At 47.4% G+C, this 24,663-nt stretch overlaps 1 protein-coding gene across 1 annotated transcript in view; it reads right to left on the reverse strand.

The window, feature by feature from the left end:
* Positions 1-15,315, reverse strand: part of HSD3B7 (hydroxy-delta-5-steroid dehydrogenase, 3 beta- and steroid delta-isomerase 7) — a 56,584-nt gene extending 41,269 nt beyond the window's left edge. The window contains exon 1 of the mRNA XM_084806063.1: positions 15,125-15,315. The gene's annotated coding sequence lies outside the window, so the exon portion shown is untranslated. The remainder of the gene's footprint in view (positions 1-15,124) is intronic.
* Between the last annotated feature and the right edge of the window lie 9,348 nt (positions 15,316-24,663).

Consider the following 24,663-nt stretch of genomic DNA (forward strand, 5'->3'; position numbering starts at 1 on the left):
CATCTTCTGAAAGTGTTGCTTGTGGGTTCCCGGTCGACAGCTGGTTGGCCAGCTGTGAACAGAATGCTGGACTAGATGGACCTTTGGTCTGATCCAGCAGGGCTGTTCTTCTGTTCTTACTGCACATTTTGCTGAGCAAGGGGATTTTTAACAGAAGTATGTCTAGACTGATTTTTTTTTAATCAATCCATCCATATTGCAGCCTTTAAAAAAAATTGTAGTGTGTCGTCTATTCAGGATCAACTGAAGCTGCCCGCTACCCTCAGGATTGCTTCCCTGTATTAATTAGAAAATGGGTACCATATTTAGGCCTGCTAGCAACACTTAGGACAAGTAATTACACTTTGATGCAAAATAAACTGTGCTGTCTTAGCTTGGAAAAAAATCACCTTAATTCTGTTCTATGTTCTTTTAGACCTTTTAGCTCTGACCTGAATGCTGTCAACATTTTTTTACATTGTTTGTATGTTTATATTGTTGAGTCTTCTGCCTCGTTTAATTTTATCTTAAGTAATCCTGGAACTTCTTTTGGAACTGAAGGGTTGTGTATTAAATGTTTTAGATCAATAGATGTTTAGTCTTAAACTTGAACCCATGTAAACAAGGATAAAGAGGAGACCATTCCGAAATTGTTTTGTTCCAGTAGTTCTGGCAGGTTTGGGTAGAGAGATTCTGGGAAAGGTTAGGCCAACGTACAGGAAAAGATAAAAAGCTTCTTTTAGCCTTGGTCAAGAAGTAAACAAGCACAGAACAAAACTGAAGAAACACTATTAACCAGTATGAAAGGGGGAAACAAGTCCAGAGATAAACCGAATTCCACAGCAAACAGAGCTGGCCCAGCCATTCTGCAAGGTGGTAATAGATGAAGATACTAATCTGTGTCTGAACAGTATGGCGAGACTTCTAAAAAAGATGTGTTAACCATAGTCAGAGGCCAGAGGACAGGAGAACCATAACACCAGTGGGGGTCCACTTCAGGCAACAAAATATCTTGGACAAACACTGCAACCAAGAAAAATACATCTACAGCAGGGGTGGGCAGAAGGTAGATCTGTATCTACTGGCAAGTGCCTGGGTGATTTGCAATAGATTAGAAAGGGTCTCTCAACTGGTTAATAATATCAACTTGAAAGGTTGTCACAGAGAGGAAGGCCAGGATCTCTTCTCGATCATCCCGGAGTGCAGGTATATTGCCCCAGCTGTGGGCTGCTAAGGTTTGGAGGTGCTGAGATAATAAGCCAGATCCAGTTTGCTTACAAGGAGACTTCATTGAGTACTTACAGCACAAAGGCGTACCCAATGGTTGGATCAGACAGCTTCTCTGAACCCAGAGCCAAGGGGTAAAATGTGTTTTATAGCATACGTGTTAGCAGTGAGGCAGCATGACAGAAGCAAGCGTTAATTAGCGTTCATCTGCAACTTTCCCAGCATAGGCCATCAGTGCTTGTTCAGAAAGAAAACAATCAGAACTTTCCCAGCACAGCCACCTGTAGCTTAGCCTAAACATAGCCTCACTTCTCAGGTGCATCCTAGGGCCTGACACGGAATAATGAGCTCAAGTTACAGGAAGCCAGATTCCGGCTGAACATCAGGAAAAATGTCCTGACTGTTAGAGCAATATGACAATGGAACCAATTCCCTAGGGAGGTGGTGGGCTCTCCCACACTGGAGGCATTCAAGACGAGGCTGGACAGCCATCTGTCAGGGATGCTCTGACGTGGATTCCTGCATTGAGCAGGGGGTCGGACTCAATGGTCTTGTAGGCCCCTTCCAACCCTACTATTCTATAATTCTGTGATTCTATGATCAATTTTTAGGTTAAATTAGACTATTTGAAACCCTGAGTTGTAGTAATTCAGATCTCGATTTGTATTTGTGTATGCCGGTCATCCTATTATATGGCTCATGAGGTGCAGGACGTAAATTGGCTCTGCTGCCCACCAGTGCCAGTTCCAGGTTCTGGAGGGCCCTTGGGCAAGACACCCTCAAGAGAGCCCCTTCCCTCACAGAGTCTTTCTTCTCACTTCCATTGTCACCAGCTGATCTTGCTCATCATCCTCTTTGTCATCATCACTACTACTTGCTTACTTGACAGGCAGAGAACCAATGAGCAAGTCGGCGGGGCCATCTACTGCTTCTCCTTCTCACCACCACCGTTCTCTGGGCCAGAGCGAGAGGCAGGTAAAGAAGCAGGTTGCCAGGGTGAAGAGGAGGAGCAGGTCCAGGGAGCTCTTGTCACTATGGGCCCCAACTACCCCGTCACTATTTTGCATCTGGCTGCAGTTGGTGGACCTTGAGGTTCTAGTAGAAAATAGTAAACCCTGCAAGTGTGAGATTTGTCCTCCCACTCTGCAGTGTGAACATATTTTGCAAGTTGACAGATCTACCCAGGTGACAAGAAGCCACTGTGCTCTTCAGACACTAACATGTTGTGTTACCTGGGCCCAGTAACACATTCCCAGGACAAAAGGGTGCCCTTCTCCTGTGGTCACTGTGGGACTGATGAGGCAACAACAGCAACAAGAGAAATGGGGAAGAGGCCTTCTTACAACATTCTCCCCCTCCCACCCGACACCTCCAACAGGCACCACTACAGAGAGTTCTAGAAGCCACCAAGTATCAATACTGTCTGCCCGGTGAGGCCTACAAGACTCAAGGAAGAGGAAAGAGGAAACTGTGGCAGAAGCTTCACAATTAAGATGTTCTCATTGTTTCCCAATTTTACTACTGTAAAGCACTTTGAGAATTTTTTGTTGGAAAGCAGGGTACAAATATCCTAAATAAAAGCACCTCTAACATTTTTTTTTCCACAGTGGAATATAAATTTTGCATAAATGTATTATGCTTTTCCTTACACTTTGCTCACTCTGCTGCCAAGGCAATCCTACCCAATCCCTACTTCCCTAGGTATTTTAAAATTTGACCAGCTGTTGCAGCCATAAAGCCTGGAAACTTGATTCCCGGGTGTTGTTGTTGTTTTAAAGTCAAGATGATAAGGATACAGAATCCTACACCTAATATGAATTTCTGCACTTGCAAAGTGCAGTTGTGGAATTGCTGAAACCTCACAGTCCTGGAAGCATGTTTGGGCAGGGCAGGGCAGGGCAGGGCAGGGCAGGGCAGGGCAGGGCAGGGCAGGGGGTGTCTTATCGCCACCTTTTACCAGTTTTACACAGCCATCACTATAACAGCTATACAGAATTTTACATCTTTTTGTAGTGTATGTGTATATATATATATATATATATATGTATATATGTACATATGTATAGATATATCATTAACAAATTATTCCATTTCCTTATACATGAATTAAAATACCAATATTTGCAAAGATATGTTCGAGTTATATGTCAATTCCAGTAATTATCCATTCCTACTATAGGAATGTATCTGTACTGTATCTTTTGTACAGATAGATTGCCTATCTCCTGAAAACCTGTGTAAATTTCACCATATATGTATCCCAAATTCTTTGTAGCTAACCTACTAATGGAATCCTCTGCCTTTTTCTGTGTCTGTGTGGGTGTGGGTATCTCTTGACTCTTGCTGTGATTGATAAATTCAAAAGAATTTCACGTTCATAGAATTCATTTTGGCCCAAGTCTTCATCCCTTCGTAATAAGTACATGCAGCAACAGGTGTAACACATCCCAAACCACCACTGAATAATCATAAATGAAGCCAAGGTCACATCCCAACAAACAGATGATCTCACCCCAATTGCGTGCAGCTCTGGATCAGAAACAAGAGGCGTTCACCATTTGGGACTGCATGCAAGGAAGGGTGGAGAGGTCCCAGGCAACTGACAGTGGCCCCCAATTTGACCTTTTCCTACCCATGTTTTACATTTTGACAAGAACTGTAGATTTGAACACTCCACCCGCAACGGAATGTTTTTTAAAAATCCCCATATTTAATTGCGTATTAAAGCACAGCTTTATACTTTCAGAAGTGGAAAATGAATTACCAGAAAAAAAAACTGTTAAGGAGGAAACGATGGAATAACAGTGCCTTTCAACTTTTCCTAGGAGCCCTCCGTTGGAGAGCAGCCAGAGAGTGATAACAGTGACGACCTCCTAATATAATACCTTTATGACCCATGCATGAACCATCTAAAAACAAAGTGTGTCTTCTTCTTTGGAACAATTGTTTTTCTAAAACGGAAATTTGCACAGGTTTAAAACTGTATCCTGGGAAAACCCAGGTTCCTCAAAAGCTAATTAAAAGGTTCCTCAGTCAAAAGCAACGTAGCAGCAGACAAGACTTCCCTGCCTAAGAGTAGTGGTGAACAGCCACAGAGAAAAGCAGTGGGCTTGTTCTGGAGTTGACACGGGGGGGGGGGGGTGATGTTCAGCAGATCTTGCTAGGGCTCTGTATGAATCTTAGACCAGGGGTAGGCAGAAGGTAGATGATCACAACCAACTGGTAGAACTCTGGGTGATTTACAGTAGATTGGCAAAGGTTTCTGTCTCCCATTTGTCTAAGGGAGGAGTTCCCAACATTTTTGGACCCATGAGCACATTTGGGAATTTGAGAAATTGCTGTGGGTGCCGCCACAAAATGGCTTCCACAGTGGATGTGGCTAGTCACATAACGGCTAGCTTGATTGGCCAGGCCCCAATAAGTGAGCTAAAGGGGTGTGTGTGTGTGTTTGTGTGCGCACGCGCGCGCACACACAGGGGAGAGAAACAGTGACACCAGATGCTGGGAGGGAGGAAGGGGGAAAGAGCCAGGCTAGCAGCTGGGTAGAGAAAGAGCCAGGCTAGGGACACGGAAAGGAGAAATATAGCAAGGAAAGAGGAGGTGGGGAGAAATAGTGAGGCTAGAGACTGGGTGGGAGGGGAGAGAGAGAGCAAAGGGGAAAGGTGTGGGTGGAAGATTGGGTGGGACCAGAAAGCAACTCTGTGGGAACAGGAAGGAGAACTTCCGCCCTAAGGTCTTTCAAGGTTTGTATTAAAGGAATTTTTTGAAGGGGGCAGGGAGCAGAGAACGTCATGGGTGCTGTTGGGCGCTGCGTTGGGGACTCCTGGTGCAAGGGTAGCAACAATTTAAAAATCTTCTCCCCAGGGTAACGGGGGGAGGAAGCGGGGGAGGAAACTGAGAATGGATTTGTGTGTGAAAGGACTTGTGAGTTTTGCACCAGTACTGACCACAAATTGCTGGACTGCTCATGTCCTCACAGGCATGTCCAGTTACCCAAGCCACTGTTTTGCGCTGGGCTCCGGTTGGTGGATCTCAAGGTTGTAATAAACCAATAAAGTAGATCCCGGAAGCCTGGCATCTGACCCTGCCTTAGAATATGACCAGAAGATACAGGAGCTCTGTGGCAGGTGGAAAAATCAATGTACAAGGACTTCCCTGAATGCATTAAGACTGAAATCCCACTAAATTTAAAACACATCTTTAACTGGTTGATAGCTCTAACAGATCAGTCAGATTGGGTGGAATAGTCTTTCATTTCCTACCTCTTGCCCCTCAGTGCACCCCCCCCCACAGCTCTCCATCTGTTTCCTCCCCGCAGCTGTGCCCTCCTCTCATAACGTCTGGAGTTTGTTTCGTATGGGGACAGTGCTTAGCATTTGTTCAACCATGATAAAATGAGCCCAGAGACCTCTATGGGTGCCAATAGAAGCCATAAGGACAAGGGGCCTTGAGACATCTCCATGGGACTGTGGAGCAATCAGGGGGTTGCGTAAGATCAGAACCAAGGAAGGAGAAAGCATTTAGCTGTTTAACGATAGGGGATTGGAGAACAGATGGATTTAAGTACAGATTTAGAAGATGGGGTTGAAGACTTGACAATAAGAAGAAGAGACCACATGGAACCAGCGGTTGCTTGAGCCACTGAAGCCTCTTGACACAAACTGGCTAATAGGATGTGATGTCACAGAACTTTGATGAACATTCCAGAAGCGCAGAGACAGAGGCACAGAACTCCCATAGTTCAGCTTTGGCAAGGGAAGGGAGAGTTGTCATCTTGGCTGGGATTAAAACCTCACACAGACGTCAGAAACAGAAGAGGCTGTATGCAGCAGGCCAAAGACACAGAAGAAAGAGGGCCAAAGAGGTAGCTATGCTGAGGGGCTGGGGATCATAGGCTGGATGACTGAAGGTAAGAGACAAGTTGGCTAGGAAACAAGAACCTGAGGGCAAGGAAAGGGAGGTGGAGGCGACAAGTAAGCAAGGGGCAGAAAGCCCAAATCTGCTTCTCAATGCCAGGGAAAGGCTTTGCCAGCTTCTGGGTTGTAGTGCTGCTACCTTTGTCAGAGGCTGTGGATATGGTGCCAAGAAGGCCCAGAATGCCATTGGCACATAGGTTTAAAAGATCCAGATTGTAACAGTTCACAGATAGATCTGGCCCTGCTGAAGCCAAGTCGTACCGGCCCAGCCTAAGTTCTACAGCCAAGTTCTCCACACTTCTTACTGCTGAGGGCAATTGTTCTTTCCAAATAAAGCCAGAGGGATGCTTGACATTTTTATGCTCGGGAAGGCTTACTTTTAGAGTGTGTAAGAGTAAGAATAACTACGTGTCTGCATGAGTCACTCTTCTCTGGTATGTCTCAGCATCAAGAGCAAATGGATGCTTTAATTCAGGGGTGCACAACCCATGACCCCCATGGTCCTCAGCCGCTCCTGGTGCAGCCAGTGAAGCCAGCACCACCCCACCCACTTTTTCTCACAGCTCAGCTGATCCCCCTGCCAGCTTCCCTTCCAGGACCTGTCCCTCTCCCAGAAGGGAAGAGTTTTTATCTCTGATCAGCAGCTGATCAGAGATAAGAGCTTTTCCCCACTGAAAAAAGCTGCCTTTCTCAGGAATTAGCATGGGACAGCTCTCCCTCTTCCCTGCCCAAGAGAGTGGGTGGGGACTGAGGAGGAATGATTCAGTCCTGCTTACTCCTGAGGCTTGTCCTGTTCATGGCTGAGTAGATGTGCAGAGGCTTGCCCTGCTTACTTGTGAGGAGTCATGCTGATCATGCTTACTTCCAAGGAGACGTGAAGAGGTTTATCCCACTTACTTCTGAGTAAACAGGCAGAGGCTTGGAATTTGGGATGCTGTTTGAAAGCACTGTGGAGTGATTCAGTCCTGCTTACTTCTGAGTAGAATAAGGTTCCCTACCCTGCCAGTGGCAGTGGAGAAACTGCACGCCCCACTAATGATAATGTGTCTATGTCAGCGCATCCATCCACACATGTTCAGGCTCCAGCCCTCCAGCAGATGTTGGACGTGTCTCTCGGGACCAAAAACGTTGTGTGGCCCTGCTCTGATTGCATCCAAGACAAAGACAGGAAGAATTACCTCTCCGTCCCCGCCCTCCAGTGGAGGCGAGGTACATAAGAAGCTGCCTTACACCAGGTCAGACTATCTAGTCCAGTACAGATTTCTCTAACTGGCAGCAACTCTCCAGTTCTGTCTCATCATTTGGCACAGGGGAGGCTGGTGGCTCTGATATCAGTGGGGCAGTAAATCCGCTCCAGCTTTCAGCCAGAACCAGCCAGACCTCTAAAGAAGCTATCCAAGGTGCTACAGCACCTTGGATAGTTCCTTTAGAGTTCTGACTGAAACCCAGCATGGATACACTGCCCCACTGACATAGGAGCCACTAGGCTCCACTGGTTTGGCACCTCAACCTTTTCACTGGGGATGCCATGAACTGAATCAGGGATCTTCTGCATGTAGGGCCCATGCCCTGCAATGAAGCTACGGTCCCTCCCCATAACCATAGGCTGACTGGAAGGATCCAAGGCCAGAACAGTGAATCATACAGAATCACAGCAGGTACACTCCTCTGTGGGGTCTTGGGGCTTACACGACCTTTAGTTTATCTTCTCATTTCACATTCTTGTAGCACACCTGGCAGTTCAGAGGTAGGAGAAAGCTGACTGAAATGCAGTAATAAAAGGCAGAACTAGACTTCCTCCCCACTCTCTTAAAAACACATGGCCCAACTCAGTCTGTAATTAGCGTGCCGTTTGCAAAGAGCTACAACAGGGACACTTTTAATGTGGGGAAACCACACACACGTTTGGCCATTTTACCTGTCCACTCCCACCAACCAGGCTTTCAGTCAGGCGGGACGCGTCCCAGAAAGACAAGCGTCAGCGTTAATTATATGGCTTCCAAACGCAAAGGCTGAGCTGGCAACAGTCCAGAGCCACACAAGCGCTGATTCAGCTAAACGCTCCTTCTGCAATGCTTGGTAGAAATCAAAGTGTTGCGAGAGGTGGAGATCCGGACTCATGGGTTCTATATAAGCTCTGGGTGGGGAGTGGGAGTCTAGGAGCCAAAAATATCTGGAAGGAAAAGTGGGGTAATGGGGGGGGGGGTGAAGAGCCAGAATTGCTGGGGCTTTCTCCTCAGGGCTTAATTTCAGTCTGGAAGGGTGGTGGCGGTGGTAGGTGATGAGGCTTTAGCCCCGGAGCATGTGAAAACAACGCTGGGCCTCGGGGCATATGCAGAACGCCTTCCATTACAGCATCAGCTTGCACTTGCTGATTTTCCAACTTTTGTGGGCAATGGGCGGAATCCCCCCCCCAGAAAAAAAAAAGCTAAACGCAGCAGGTACAAAGGGTTCAGCCAGGGAAAGCAAGGATCAAACATTCTGCTCAAGAAGAACTGATAAAGCTTTGGCAAGAAGCCACCTGACCCCGGTGAATTTGCTGGGTGTAAAAGATCAAGGCTGTAGAGCCACATTATCATTTTGTTTTACCTTGGATTGGCGCTGTCCTTACAAGGGAGGCGCCTTTGGGGTTGCTGAAGCTCAGAAAAATCAGCACACTGTGTACGAGGACAGACCAGGATAGTAAATTGTGGGTTGTGGGGGAACACAAGGATGCTACTGCATAATCCTAGCAGGAAACTAGGAACGGGAGTGATCAAAAGGAGAACGCAAGGATTTATTGAAAACATGTCTTGGCCACCTTTCAGGGCAGAAGCCCTCCCAAGGCGGCTTACAGCAATACATAAAAACAGTTAAAATATTAAAAGCGATAAAAACATAAAAACAGTAACAGCAACGATAAAAGCCAACAATAAAATCAGCCGCAACGATAATGGCGGTTACAGCAACAATAGCAGTCATATCAAGAGAAGGCCACGGTAACATAATATGTTTTTAAGGCCTTCTTAAAATCCTGCAGTGACGGAGCTTGGCGGACCTCTGATGGCAGCTTGTCTCCAAGGTGTGGGGCTACTGCAGAGAAGAACAGCTGCACTGGATCGGACCAGAGGCCTATCTAGGCCAGCATTCTGTTCACGCAGAATTGAGATGCCTATGGAAAGACCGCAAGCAGGACACGAGTTCAAAACCCCCTCCCTCTCGTGTTCCCAAGCAACTGGCACAGACAGGGCTACTGTCTCCAATACCGGAGGTAATATATAGCCATCGTCACTAGTAGCCATTGACAGCCTATATATTTCTCATAGTCGGGTGAAAGGGAGAATATCAACTTGACGGGGCTCATTACATCACAGCGCTCTAGAGAGAAGGAAAGCGACACCTGCCAAAATTCCCTTTTTACCTGCAGCTATTAAAAAGAGCCAGGGAAAACCCCGTTGCATCCAGTTACCATTCTAGGAATTGCCATTTTACATCCATGAGCTGGCAGCCTTTCCCAACTTCGAGTCCCTGGACAGCCTGGACTACAATTCCCATCATTCCCAACCAGTGGGGATGACAGGAATTGTCGTCCAACAATGGCTAGGGACCCTACATTGGGGGGAAGGCTGCTTTATGGAACCGAAGGGGAGGAAAGGCTTTGCTCAGTGCTTCAAAAGCAAGAGGTCTTCGGTTCACATTCCTTGGCCTCTCCAGTTAGAAGGGTCTTTGGCAGACTGCGCTAACAGCCTGACCAGTGTTGTAGCTGAGCCAGGGCCTGAAGGGATGCAGCACCAGAACTTTTTTATTGGTGGGGATGCCACTGTCTTCTGCCACCCACCACCCCTGTCAGAATTCCCTGTTCCCGCTGAGCTTAGCTGCAATCCTCACAGCAGCTCGTGGGGAGAGGGGAATGGATTTTCCCAGCAACAATATACTGTTGTGGGCTACCCCTGTTGCAATGGGAAGTACTGATGGCTTGGTCTTGAATGGGCAATTAAGATTTATGAGCTTCACAAAGGGCCTGCTCCTGGTGGAGATGACAGCTGCTAGAACTGGTTTCTTGACTGATTCAATGCAGCTGCCTGCCTTTGTGGACTCTCCTTGGGGACATGTTAGGGGACCATGGTGAAGAGCGCCTGCACTTCCCAATGTACCACTGCACCGCTGGGCTTGACTCAATGCAAGGCATCTTCAGAGGCTCTACGCAGGTTTTCAGGTTACACAGAACTCTTCTTCAGATGTAAATATTCAAAGCAACCCCCCACCAACAAAAATGGGGGTGGGGAATTCCACAGGGTTACGTGTCTAGGCCAAAGGTGACCCAGGAACATTCCAGAGAGGGAGTAGGCTGGTTTAAACCAGAAACTACATTAGCTGGATGACAAAGTCCTTGGACTTCCAGGAGGCAGGAAGGATACAACCCATCATGCATGCAGTCAGTCTGAAAGAAAGCAGGAAGGCTACAACGTGTCATGCAATCTCTCAGAATGAAAGCAAATATATGAGAGAGACCGGGGTTGTTGACCAGAGCCAAGAAGGTACTTCCCTACATTTTGCATGACAGAAAGTCATTTATGGTGGATGCTACCTTGAAGCTATCCTGCCCTTGCATAATGGATAGATGGCTTCCTGCCGTGCAGAGTGGAGGGACTACTTTCTTGGCTCCAGTCTGGTTCTCTGGTCAGCAGATTCTTTGGAGGGTCTCCGACAGTGCGGTTTGAGTGGAGCGCCCAGGCCTCAACTCCCACCCACTGCAGTGGCTAGCAGCCAATCCTGTAGCCTCAGATATCACCTCTTACACCTGTTGTTGGTTAGAACCTGAACAAGGAGTTGGCAGATCCCCCCTCGTGCGGCCTGTGTAACGTAGGGCCCCTCCATGCCACAATGGCGCAATTTTTTTTTTTGCTAAAATGTGGTCTATGGAGAATGGGCTTATTGAACCACACCCACACACCCCATTACATACTGCTGGACGAATAAAGCTGATTTACTGAGAACAGTTCAAAGATATGAACAGCAACGCAGCTGGTGGGGGCTTCTGGGCCATTTTCTCCTACTGTACATGCAAAAGAAGATTGGGAGAAAGAAAAGGACCCAGCCCAGAGCTGTTCACGATTCCTGAAGGATCAGACAGACAAACATCAGAGCCTGCAAATCGAGCCACCTTTGCTTATGGCCTTGGTCAGCCGTTCCCAACCTGGTGACCTCTCGTATGTGTTGGACTACAACTTCCAGAATTCCCAGCCAGAGTTCACCCCACCCCCTCGACCCTCTGCCAGCGACAGCAAGTAACCAACCATACTGGAAAGGTGATAAAACCTTCCTCTTCTTTTGGGTCCGTGCTGGCTAGGATGTTACGGAATATCACGGGCACATTACAGGAGCTATTTCCCAGTATCACATGCTTTGCATGCAAAAGGGCCCAGGTTCAACCTCTGGCATCTCCAGGTAGGGCTGGAAACCCGGAAACCCTGGAGAGTTGCTGCCAGTCAGTGTCAACAATACTAGGCTAGATAGACCGATGTTCTGACTCAATATAAGGCACCTTCCTATGTCCGTCATGATGGCCACCAGTTTGGATGGCTTTAAAAGGGGGTTAGACAAATTCCTGGATGAGAAGGCTACCAATGGCTACTAGTCCCGATGCCCATGTGCCACCTCCAGTGGCAAAGGCAGTAAGCCTATGTACACCAGTTGCTGGGGAACATGGGTGGGAGGGTGCTGTTTCACTCATGTCCTGCTTGTGGGTTTCCAGTGAGCAGCTGGTTGGCCACTGTGCGAACAGAATGCTGGACTAACCGCCAGTTCACAGGGCCAACTTGGAAGTGTAGGTCGCTGTTTTAGCCAAGCCCTGTATTTCAGCTTCGGACAGAGTCGTTGCTCCCTTGCTTCATTGCCACATCAGCATCAGAGCCTCTGCATGGAATGTAGAGAGAGAGAGACTCTATTCCACAGGGCTCAGATTAAAAACAGAGAGTAATCTGGCAGGGGTTTAGCTGCAACTCAAAGCAGGAAGAGTGCCTCTGAGCACACACAGAGTCTATTTCCCTTATAAGTGCTCTGAGAATATCATTTCCAGACAGCTTGATGCTTCTGGATCTTGAATGGCTAAGTGGAGGAGGAGGCGACTTTATTAGCGGGTGAAACTCAACTCTGCAGCATTTGCAAACTTGCTGGATCTAAACCTGCTGATGAGAGGAGAAGAAAAAGAAACCCTTTAGTGGGTTTCGAAGCCTCGAACTGAATGCAACATACAACTTCATGTTTCTTTCACCAGTGGTTTGGTTTTGTGGTGTTTGTTTGTTTACTGAAAAACAGTAGGGGGGAGGCAGCTTAACCCTCTCCCTTCCTGCCAGGTCTTCCCTCAAAACCACACACCCAACCAAGCTGCTTTTCCCATGTACCAGAGGAAAAATGCAGGGACCTCCTCTAAGGCCTAGTTCGCACCATTATGGTGAACCTGGATGTAGGTTGTGCCAACTCAAACTGCAAGTGGTGTGGAGGGGTTGGTGATACCTCACATAACTGAATGCTCCCTCATACCAAATACACACACACACACACACACAGAGAAGACCAGTATATTAGCAAAGAGAGAAAATTGGTTTTGAGTAAAAGCCGACAACTGGTGCCCACCCCCAACCACTTCATTTGAGCCAGGGTTTACCGTAGCTTAGCCCCAGAACCCGTGGTCAGGGCCAGATGTCAATACCTGGATCATGGGAAGTAATAACAAAGTGTGTGCCTTCCAAGTATGGACAAAGGGCCTTTTTTCCCCTTCCCCACTACATGTCCCTACACATTTGGGAACTGTAAGATTGCCCCCTTCTTTTTCATGGCCAGGCTCCTGTGCTTTTAAGACCTACACAACAGGCAAACAACCACCCCTCCCCCAACAGGTGAGTCTTTTCTCTTCACTGTACCTGGACGCTGGGCAAAAACCCCTTTCCCCTGCTGCATTTCTGCTGCCACCCAGAAGCTAGTGCTGCTCACAGAGCGGAGGACTCTAGCAAGAAAGCCAAGCCGGATCTTTTACCCAAGAGTTCATAATATCATTCGGCATTTCTTCTTGCCCTGTCCTCCCCATCCCGCCCACCGCCCGAACCTATTCAGCAGTAAATAAAGCATCAACTTAAACTTTTGGGTGCCTTCCATCTTTGCCACAGGAATCTTCCCCAAATTAGGAATGGCTTTCTTTTTCCACCCCGTGTTACACACACATGCAAAAATCATACATACAAAAACTGGAAAAGAGCTTCTCCTCCTCCAACATATTTTCCCCTTTTGTCATATTTAGGCTAACAAAAAACCCAACAACAACCTGCTATGAAACCCACACAGTAACCAGAACACCGATGTTACTCCAAATCAATCTAATTGTGCTCCGATGGGGGATCAGTCACAGCACTAGCAGAGAAACCAGGAGTCCTGGCTTCCATCCCATCTGGTTTTAATCCTTCATACCTTCTGCCATAAGTGTCTTTTGGTCAACCTCATTCCCTTCCAGAAGAGCTCCAGACCCACAGAGCTTCGTGACCAGAACATACAAAGAAATAAAGCATTTTGAGCATGTGCCGAATGCTCTTCACCACCGCCACTAAGCAATTGCTGATTTATTTAAAAAAAAAAAAAACCTTTCTGTCCCACCTTTCCACTGTTAGCATCCAAGACAGCCCAGGGGCCTTAACATCCTCATAAAATCATTACAGTGGTAAGCAGCTGGCACACATCTGGGATTTAAGAGTTACAACATCACAAACCAAAGGCATGCATTTCAAGCAAGGTTGTGCTCCAGCATGTCCACTTCGCTAAATTATTATGTATTTATTTAAAACATCTGTATCCCACCCTGTATCATTAAGATCATTAAATGTGCAACCCTATGCATGTTTAGACAGAAAAAAGTCCTACAACTCCACTGGGGAATGCTGGGAGTCGTAGGATTTTTTTCTATCTAAACATGCATAGGATTGTACCCTAAGTAAATAAAAGTACTGCAGCTCCTCACCCCCCTTTCCCTGTTCTACATGCATATGCATATACACACACCCCTCCTAAAGCTGACCACAGAAGTGTTACTTTTCTTTCTGGTCAAGGTTTCTGTGCCGTTAACAAAGGGGATGGTTGCCTGGTGCCTGCCAGATGCTGTGGTACTACAACTCCCATCAGCACTGAACATTGGCCATGCTGGCTGGGGGTGATGGGCATTGCAGCCCCAAAGATCTGGAAGGCTCCAGGTTGCCTGCCCCAATTCTCAGAGCTGTTTGACAGGTAGAGAGGATTCAACCGGTGAAGCTTTTTGCCCCAGCGCTCTCCCCTCCACCCCACGCGCGCGCGCACACGGGGGCAATGACTATAAACAGCGCCCTGCAAACCAGTTTGCCATTCGTGAACACTGCAACCAGCAAATCCGCTCAGTCACATTTTCCGCAGAGCAAGCAGAGACGGCAGAATAATAAACAGCTCATGCGTAACCTTAGGAGGATTAACATGATCTGCTCAGCTGCCTGCCACTGAGACCAGCAAACTGGGGCGGCGGCCGGGCCGGTAGCAGGGGACCCCGCTCCTCAAATGTCTTCTATTTCAGTTATTTTACTGTCGCCCTTCCTTAAATAAACGGGAGAGTTTGGAAGCAGCAGCTCGTAAACGGAAAACCCTGCTCCCTAGTCAGTCCCAGGCTGCTGAAGTAGAGCAACCAGAAATGCGCTCTGGACGCGCTCAAGGGCAGCTTCGTCTTAAAAAAAAAAAAAAAAATTAAATCCACAACCGGGGTTAATCCTTGCTCCTTCCAATCTGGAGTGCCCTTCCCGCTCCGGTAGCCTTTACAGCAAGCCTTCCCCAACCTGGCGCCCTCCAGATGTGTTCGACTACAACTCCCAGCAGCCCCAGCCAGTTGTAGCGCAACACACCTGGAGGGCGCCAGGTTGGGGCAGGCGGCTTTGCAGGCTGCCCTTACAACGGGGGCGGGGGAGAGAAAGCGCCACGCCAGCCTCCCTCCGTGATCGCCCGTGGCGGGCACCCACCTGTCGCTGGAGACTCCGCGGCGGACCTGCCCGACGCCCCGACCTCTCGCCCGCATGCCGGCCGCCGCGGGCTTTGTACTTGGGAAGCCTCGGAGTCTCCCCGCCCATGAAGGCTTCCCACAGGCCCTAGCGGGGCTTGGGTTTCCAGAGGCAACCGAACCGCCTTCGCGCGAGGTAGGTGGGCTGAACGAGTCATTCTCTTTCCCTTCCGCTTTTCCAGAACCAACCGAGGCGGGTCATACGAAAATGTAACGCCAGAAGCCAGAATGATAAACAAAGACAACGAAACATTAAAAACAACCTTAAGACCATCGCAATTTAAAAAGCCAAATTAAAGAGGAACTAGAAAGAGTCCCTTGAACAAACGCACACTAGGCGGAATGTTAATAGGCTAAGGCGCAATCCTATGCATATTTACACGGAACGAAATCCTAGAATTTAGGATCCCCCCCCCCATGTTGGCTGGGGAATGCTGAGAGTTGTAGGATTTCCCCCCCCCCCCCATGCTGCCTGGGGATTGCTGGGAGTTGTAGGATTTTTTTCTGTCTAAACAAGCATGGGATTGCACTCTGAGTGAGTTCATGGTGGAGGTGAATGATGGGCAGCTTCCCAGGACTTTGAAGTGAGCACTCTGAGCATTAACTATTGTTGTTGTTGTTCAGTCGTTCAGTCGTGTCCGACTCTTTGTGACCCCATGGACCAGAGCACTCCAGGCCTTCCTGTCCTGCGCTCTCTCCCGGAGCGTGCTCAAGTCCATATTCATTGCATCGGTGATGCTATCTAGCCATCTCATCCTCTGCCGTCCCCTTCTCCTTTTGCCTTCAGTCTTTCCCAGCATCAGGGTCTTTTCCAGAGAGTTTTCTCTTCACATTAGGTGGCCAAAATATTTGAGCTTCAGGATCTGTCCTTCCAATGAGCACTCAGGGTTGATTTCCTTTAGGATTGACTGATTTGACCTCCTTGCAGTCCAGGGGACTCGTAAGAGTCTTCTCCAGCACCACAGTTCGAAAGCATCAATTCTTCGGCGCTCAGCCTTCCTTATAGTCCAGCTCTCACAGCCAGATGTTGCTACTGGGAAAACCATAGCTTTGATTATACGAACCTTTGTCGGCAAGGTGATGCTGCTGCTTCTTACTATGCTGTCTAGGTTGGCCATAGCTTTCCTCCCAAGGAGCAAGTGTCTTTTAATTTCATGGCTACAGTCACCATCTGCGGTGATCTTGGAGCCCAAGAAAATAAAATCTGTCACTGCTTCCATTTCTTCCCCTTCTATATGCCAGGAAGTGATGGGGCCAGATGCCATGATCTTCGTTTTTTTAATGTTGAGTTTCAAACCAGCTTTTGCACTCTCCACTTTCACCCTCAACAAGAGGCTGTTTAGATCCTCTTCGCTTTCTGCCATTAGGGTGGTATCATCTGCGTATCTGAGGTTGTTGATAATTCTCCCAGCAATCTTAATCCCGACCTGTGATTCATCCAACCCGGCATTTCTCATGATGTACTCTGCATATAAGTTAAATAAGCAGGGTGACAATATGCAGCCTTGTCGTACTCCTTTCCCAATTTTGAACCAATTGGTTGTTCCATGTCTGGTTCTTACTGTCGCTTCTTGACCCTCATACAGGTTTCTCAGGAGACAGGTAAGGTGGTCTGGTACCCCCATCTCTTTAAGAATTTGCCACAGTTTGTTGTGATCCACACAATCAAAGGCTTTAGCGTAGTCAGTGAAGCAGAAATAGACGTTTTTCTGGAATTCTCTTGCTTTCTCCATGATCCAGCGAATGTTGGCGATTTGATCTCTAGTCCCTCTGCCTCTTCTAAACCCAGCTTGTACTTCCGGTAGTTCTCGGTTCGCATACTGCTGAAGCCTAGCTTGTAGGATTTTGAGCATAACCTTGCTGGCACGTGAAATGAGCGCCAATTGTACGGTAGTTTGAACACTCTTAGGGGCCGCGGTGGCTTAGTGGTTAAAACGCTGAACTGCAGACTGGAAGGCCGGCAGGACAGCAGTTCGAGACCCGTGTGCTGCGTGACGGAGTGAGCTCCCGTCTTCAGTCCCAGCTCCTGCCAATCTAGCAGTTCGAAAGCAAGAAATTGCAAGTAGATAAATAGGTACCGCTTCAGCGGGAAAGGTAACAGTGTTCCGTGCACCTCGGTGTTCAGTCATGACCACGGAAGCATCTTCGGACAGCGCTGGCTCTTCGGCTTAGAAATGGAGATGAGCACCACACCCTAGAGTCGGACACGACTGGTTGGGGACACCTTTACCTTTTTTTTTTTTTGAACACTCTTTGGCATTGCCCTTCTTTGGAATTGGAATGTAAACTGACCTTTTCCAGTCTTGTGGCCACTGTTGAGTGTTCCAAATTTGTTGGCATATTGAGGGCAGCACTTTAACAGCATCGTCTTTTAGGATTTTAAATAGCTCAGCTGGAATACTGTCATCTCCGCTAGCTTTGTTGTTACTAATGCTTCCTAAGGCCCACTTGACTTCACTCTCGAGGATGTCCAGCTCAAGTTCAGTGACCGCACTACCATGGCTATCAGGGACATTCAGATCTTTCCTGTATAGTTCTTCTGTGTATTCTTGCCACCTCTTCTTAATCTCATCTGCTTCTGTTAGGTCCCTGCCTTCTTTGTCCTTTATCATGCCCGTCTTTGCACAAAACGTTCCCTTGAGATCTCCGATTTTCTTGAAGAGATCTCTAGCCTTTCCCATTTTGTTGTTTTCCTTGATTTCCTTGCATTGTTCATTTAAGAAGGCCTTCTTGTCTCTCCTTGCTATTCTCTGGAACTCTGCATTCAGTTGGATATATCTTCCCCTTTCTCCCTTGCTTTTCGCTTCCCTTGTTTCCTCAGCTACTTGTAAAGCCTCATCAGACAGCCACTTGGCTTTCTTGCATTTCTTTTTCTTTGGGATGGATTGAGTTGCTGCCTCCTGAACAAGGTTACGGACCTCCGTCCATAGTTCCTCAGGCACTCTGTCTATCAGGTCTAATCCCTGAAATCTATTCCTCACCTCCAGTGTATATTCATCAGGGATATGATTTAGGTCATACCTGAATGGTTTAGTGGTTTTCCCTAGGTTCTTCAATTTAAGCCGAAATTTTGCAACAAGAAGCTCCTGATCTGAGCCACAGTCAGCTCCAGGTCTTGTTTTTACTGACTGTATAGAGCTTCTTCATCTTTGGCTGCAAAGGACATAATCAATCTGATTTCGATATTGACCATCTAGTGATGTCCATGTGTAGAGTCGCCTCTTGTGCTGTTGGAAAAGAGTGTTTGCTATGCTCACCGTGTTCTCTTGGCAAAACGCTATTAGCCTTTGTCCTGCTTCATTTTGTACACCAAGGCCATGCTTGCCTGTTATCCCAGTTATTTCTTGACTTCCTACTTTAGCATTCCAATCCCCTATGATGAAGAGGACATCTTTTTTCGGTGTTAGTTCTAGAAGGTGTAGGTCTTCATAGAACCGATCAACCTCAGCTTCTTCGGCATCAGTGGTTGGGGCATAGACTTGAATTACTGTGATGTTGAATGGTTTGCCTTGGATTCGTACTGAAATCATTCTATCGTTTTTAAGATTGTACCCCAGTACTGCTTTTCCCACCCTTTTGTTGACTATGAGTGCTACTCCATTTCTTCTAAGGGATTCTTGCCCACAGTAGTAGATATGATAGTCACCTGAATTAAATTCACCCATGCCCGTCCATTTTAGTTCGCTGATTCCCAAGATGTCGATGTTCAATCTTGCCATCTCATGTTTGACCACCTCCAGCTTACCTTGATTCATTGATCTGACATTCCAGGTTCCTAAACAATATTGTTCTTTACAGCATCGGATTTTCTTTTCACCACCAGACACATCCACAGCTGAGTGTCCTTTCGGCTTTGGCCCAGCCGCTTCACTCTTTCTGGCGCTACTTGGAAATACCCTCTGCTCTTCCCCAGTAGTATATTGGACACCTTCCGACCTGAGGGGCTCATCTTCCGGCGTCATCTCTTTTAGCCTTGTGATACGTTCCATAGGGTTTTCTTGGCAAGAATACTGGAGTGGGTTGCCATTTCCTATGGCTTTGACCTTAAAACACAGGGAGAGGCTAGTGAGGCCTAGTAGACCTGAGGAAGGGCCATGGAAAACCAGCATGCCGAGTTCATTCCTTTCTGGAAGCACGCACAAAGGGGTTAGGAGAGGGTGGAGGCAGCCAGAGGAACAAAGACGCCTGGGTTCTGCCCTCAGTTCTGGGAAAAGAACAGTGTTTTCAAGGCTTAGCAGCAATTAAGGGCAGGTTCTGGGACTGAAGCCTGCTTGAGAGCCAGGCCTCCTGCTACGAGGGCAACGGCTGTAATTACTCGGTGGCAAAGGCATATACTGCCTTGGTCCAAGGTCAGAGAGGCACGCTCGTCGGTGTGGCCACATCATGCACCCCAAATGGCTTCGAGGGTTGACCTATCTTGGCTGAGAAGTGGCTTGAATTAATCCTTAATGTGGCTAAACAGAACAGAGCAGAGAGGGTGTTCAGGGAGCAATCCAGCATTGTTCTTTGAACTTGGCCAGTTGCTTGCACAAGTTTGCCCCTTTACCCAGAATCCAAACAGCTGAGCCAACGCTAAGCTAACCTTTCTGCTGGTTTCAGCATGGCCCAAGCGGGTGGAGATGGAGCCATTCAGCCTTACAGGATTGTCCCGTTCCCATTCTCAGACCTTCACCATCTCTTTTGCTTTCCCCGCCGAGGCTCCTGGGCCTTTAACAGGAAACGGCAGGGCAGGAATTAACTCCATGCCATTTCCCCCCTCCCCATTGCTACAATGTCATGCCAGGAATGACTGCACCTGTTACATTTCTGCCTGTGATGCACCTGTTATAGTGTTGAGGGGGGAGGTAGCTACCTTAGGCCAAGCAGGTAAGGAGGGGAATGGTAATTTGGGTTTGTATACAGCATTTTATACTTCACTGGGTAAGGTGCTGCTTTCATCTCCTTAATCTGAGCAGGCTGAGTGTAAGATTGCCAAGTGACCAAGGGGGAAGGGTCCAGCTTGCTCCTATGTCTTTAAGTGCAGCTAGAGCTTCTGAGAGTGGTGGGAGAGAAAACATGAGCAGCTGCTTATTGCCTCCAGGTCATCAAAGTATTCTTCAAAGTGCAAGAGGGAAGCAGCAAAAAAGTTGGCAACACTAGCTCAGTGCTGTTGGCCATCTCAAGCCACTGAGACAAGAGCAAGATAGAAATAAAAAATAAAGATGTACCTTGCTGCATGTGTTGGCTTTTGGGGTGTGCATGGGTTGATGCACATTTAGTATATTACAATAATTACTGCCAGTAACTTAGCCTTCAAAGAGCCATTTCCCCTTTGTAGAATGGGAAGAAAACCTGTGCAAAATCTGGGAAACCATCAAACAATCGGTCATTGGGGAAAGGAGGCCTCCTTCTTCTTACGGTGCCATCTCCTATCAGAGGTTAGTTATCATCACAACTATTTTTGTTTTTGATGCCGCTGCTCTGAGTAATTGTATAGAAGTACAGCTGAACCATTCCCTCAAATTCTCTAACCGTGATGTTTGTCCTCTTCCTGTTGACCTTTTTCCTTCCATTTTCCCTTGCGTAATAAGTTGGAGTATGGCGTATTTTTCACCTCAGATAATATGACCAAAATATTGTAATTTTCTTCTCTTGATGGTATTTATTAGTTCTGTCTGTTTGCATACTCTGCATAGCATGGTACGTTCTCATTTGTTGCTCGATCACTCCACGACATCTTCAACATGCATCGGTATATCCGCATTTCAAAGGATTTGATTATCCTCAGATTATTCTTCTTAAGGGGCAGGGGCAGTTACATCTGCCCCTGCAGCCAGGCCAAGCAGAGGACATTAAACATGATGTCCCACATTGCCCGTTTTATGAAGTAGTAAGAGGTAAAACGTTGGGCCAGATCGCTGCCAAATTCACAGGCTCCGAGGCGGAATGTGTTTACGCTCTGCTGGGGAATGCGCTTCCCCAGGCTAGCTACCATGTGGCCACTTTTACATTGCTGACTCTTAAAATTAGAAAGAGAACTGTACCTATTAATCTTGTTAGACACTTTGCTCAACTGTAATTTAGGATTAGTGTTAGTACTGTGATGGTTTCCGTTACAGTCGTAAACACAGTTAGACATTCATGATTGTATGATTTTATCTGCATTTTAGTAATTAATTGCCGTTGCTTTTCTATATGATGTACATATGCTGTATTATCTCTATGTGCATGCTTTGATGTCCTGTGTTGTGACCTGCGGTTACAGCAGTAAACTAAACTGCTACTACTAGGTAAAGGGAGCGTGGCCATCTGGGGAGCCCCCGAGGGCCAAACTGGGAGCCCCAGAAGGGCTGAATTTGGCCCGTGGGCCAAAGGTTCCCCAGCCCTGACATACACACGCACTTGTGCGCAAGAGCAGAGGTGCAAAGCGAGTGCCATCGAGGTCCATCCCTTCCGTTGTCACCTGCCGCCTTCCCCTTCCAGTCCTCCCCCTAGGAACACAGCAGGATATGCTCAGAAGCACTCCCACAGGTTTGATGGCTTCATGCATGAAAGACTGCAGCTTAGCCACAGTCTGCTTCATTGCCTCCCTCTGGCCAGGCCCAGTTCCACCATGCAGACTCCACTTCCCTATTCCCACCAGCATACGGAGCTGTCTCTTTTCTCCAGAAGAAGCTGCACAGCTGGTCAGCAGCCAAGAGGGTGACATGAGACTTCTCATGTCATTCACAAACCTGCCAGCTGGTCTTGGGCAAGCCACTCTTTTGTTTTGAGTTCTATTTTACTTAGGTCTTTCTCTACCACCTTTCTGAGATCCACCCAGGAAGTGTACAAAAAATTCTAAAATAAATCAACAATCAGATAAAAAAATAATAAAAGAATAAAAGCAACGCGGAGACACGCCATTCTAAACGCCACGTTTTCAAACAGCCGTTCCTGAATGCAGAGAGGGAGGGGACCAATTGGCGTTCCAAAGGGAATGCCTTTCCAGAGTTTGGAAGTGACACAGGCCATGCTGGCTGAGGATGTTGGGACTTGTAGTCCAACACATCTGGAGGGCACCGGATGGGGGAAGGATTACTGAGACAATGTACATGAGGCCCTTTGAACACCTGCTTTCTGCCAGGCCTTTGGCACAAGCCCCCAGTCCCTGCAACCTGCAGAAGTACACGCACCTGCAATAACCGTAGATTCCTCCCTGATTTCCCCTCTCTCCTCCTCTGCTCTGGCCCATGCGTCGGGGCAGGGACATGCCTCCTCAATATCTTCAAAGGGCCACTTACATGGATGGCACAACGCACCATCCCCGGCACTCTGTAAAATGGGTATTCGTGTAAACAACACCTGAAATGTAGATGTAAATGCAAAGGATTATTACTTTCTTGGCTGCACTGACCATATGCAATAGGAATGGCTTGGTCCTGGAACACTTCTTCATTTTTGCTTGTTTTATATTTAGTTTCTGTTACCATTCCTAGGTCCAGCTAGATTTCCCTGCTCTGTTCTTTTTCTCTCTGCTCTGTCCTTGCCTTTCTCCATCTCTCTTTCATCAGAGGACATCTGATTCAGCATTTGCTCTTCACCAGCAGCCAGGTAGGTGTTTCTGTGGAGCTCACAAGGCGTTGTCCTATGGCTCACCCCATGCATCTGGTACCCAGAGATACACTGCCCCTTAACACGGAGACTCCATTTAGCTATCCTTTTGGCTTGCTCCTCACACACTGGCCAAAATGCCTTTGTTCCTCCCCAATGTGGGCTATTCTTTCAAGACTGCAAAAAGGCAGAGAGCGTCGTTATCATCTACCCACGATACGGAGCTAGGGCAAAGGTAGTGATATAAATCTGTGCTTTTCATCAACCTGGTTGAGAAAGGCTCCATAAACCGTTCAGTCGTGTCGAGTCGTTTGCTCCTGCTGCTGAAATTAAATGTAAGGTAGGGTGCCTTCTAGTGGCCGGCGAGCATCATTGTGCCCCAGAAGCTGAAGCCTTCAAAACGACACTCACCCCACCTGGATCTTCAAAGTGCTATAATAGAGGCTTTATGGTTCTAATATAGAATTGGGACCCTGGAGTCCTGAACCTCAGCCCATCCATCATTCTAGGCTCAGAGCTGTCTGCCAAAACCTTGAGAGACAAAGTTTCCAGCTTCTCCCCTCTACCCAAAACCGCTCTTGACCCCACTACTTGCCCAAAGCTGAACACAGAATGTGGAGGTCTCAGATCAAAGCCGCGCCCACCCCTTCCTTCTTCGGAAGTGAGCAAGTGAGCCCAGGAGGCCCATGGTCCTACACCAGCAGTGTTCCGAACAGCTCAAACTGTAGTCCTCTTCCCAAGCCAACAAAGAGTTTTGCATTCTTTATCCTTAGCAAATCTACAGCATAGAAAATATTCCTGCAAAAAAGGAATGGACGAGTCGTATGAATTTGCCCTGAAACATTTGAGAATGTGGGTTGAAGAGAGGCATCGTTTCATTTCGTTTATTATATTTCTATACTGCCCTGCAGCCGAAGCACTCTGGGCAGTTCACAAAAATTAAAAAAATAAAATACATTATAGAAAGTAGAAAACCATTCACGTAATGACATAGAACAAATAGCACACACAACAACATATATCTAAAACAATTTAAAACAATCAGCCAGAGACAACCAAAGAAACTCTTTATATACTGCCAAATGCCTGAGAGGGTAGTTTTAACCTGGCATGGAAAAGATTACGATGTGGGCACCACGTGGGCCTCATCAGGAAGATCATTCCATAAATAAGCCTCTTCGGAACCTCTTCGCATTGTTTCAGACCACACATCTGACCATTTCTCAGAACCACCTAGATTTCCAGGCAGCTATTGAGCCACTGTTTCTTTGAACAAACTGACCTGTGTTCTAGGCAAACATGCTGGAATGGAACACTTTCTCAAGTCAAAGTGCAAGTTAACCGAAGACGTTGCCTTATCCCCTGTTAGACTTTTGGCACTTTGACTACTTTACGTTGGCAGTAGTTCTTCAATGTCTCAGGTAGTGGTGCCATCAGGGCAGGACTTTGGAGCAGATGTCTAGGGCCCCATTTGACAGAATGAACAGGAGGGCCCCAAAATGCAACAGGGCTGGCATGCCGCATTTTCAAGTCAGTGGGATCTACAATCTTAAGAGGAGCCCCTATAAGATCATTCAGTCCTGAACCTCAGCCCATCCATCATTCTAGGCTCAGAGCTGTCTGCCAAAACCTTGAGAGACAAAGTTTCCAGCTTCTCCCCTCTACCCAAAACCGCTCTCAACCTCACTACTTGCCCAAAGCTGAACACAGAACGTGGAGGTCTCAGATCAAAGCCGCTCCCACCCCTTCCTTCTTCAAAAGTGAGCAAGTGAACGCAGGAGGCTCACTAAAATGACCTCACTGCACTGCAGATCTCAGACACTGGCTATCTGAACATTAGGTGTAAAAGGCTGATAAGCATCCAGAGTAGACCCCCAAAAGAAATGTCTCAGGATGCAAAGGTTTTATTTTTGGAAAGCCCAGTGTGTT

Source organism: Heloderma suspectum, chromosome 6 (assembly GCF_057233095.1).
Source record: "Heloderma suspectum isolate Gila_16-S chromosome 6, 16-S_ref, whole genome shotgun sequence".
NCBI classification, from domain to species: Eukaryota; Metazoa; Chordata; class Lepidosauria; order Squamata; family Helodermatidae; genus Heloderma; species Heloderma suspectum.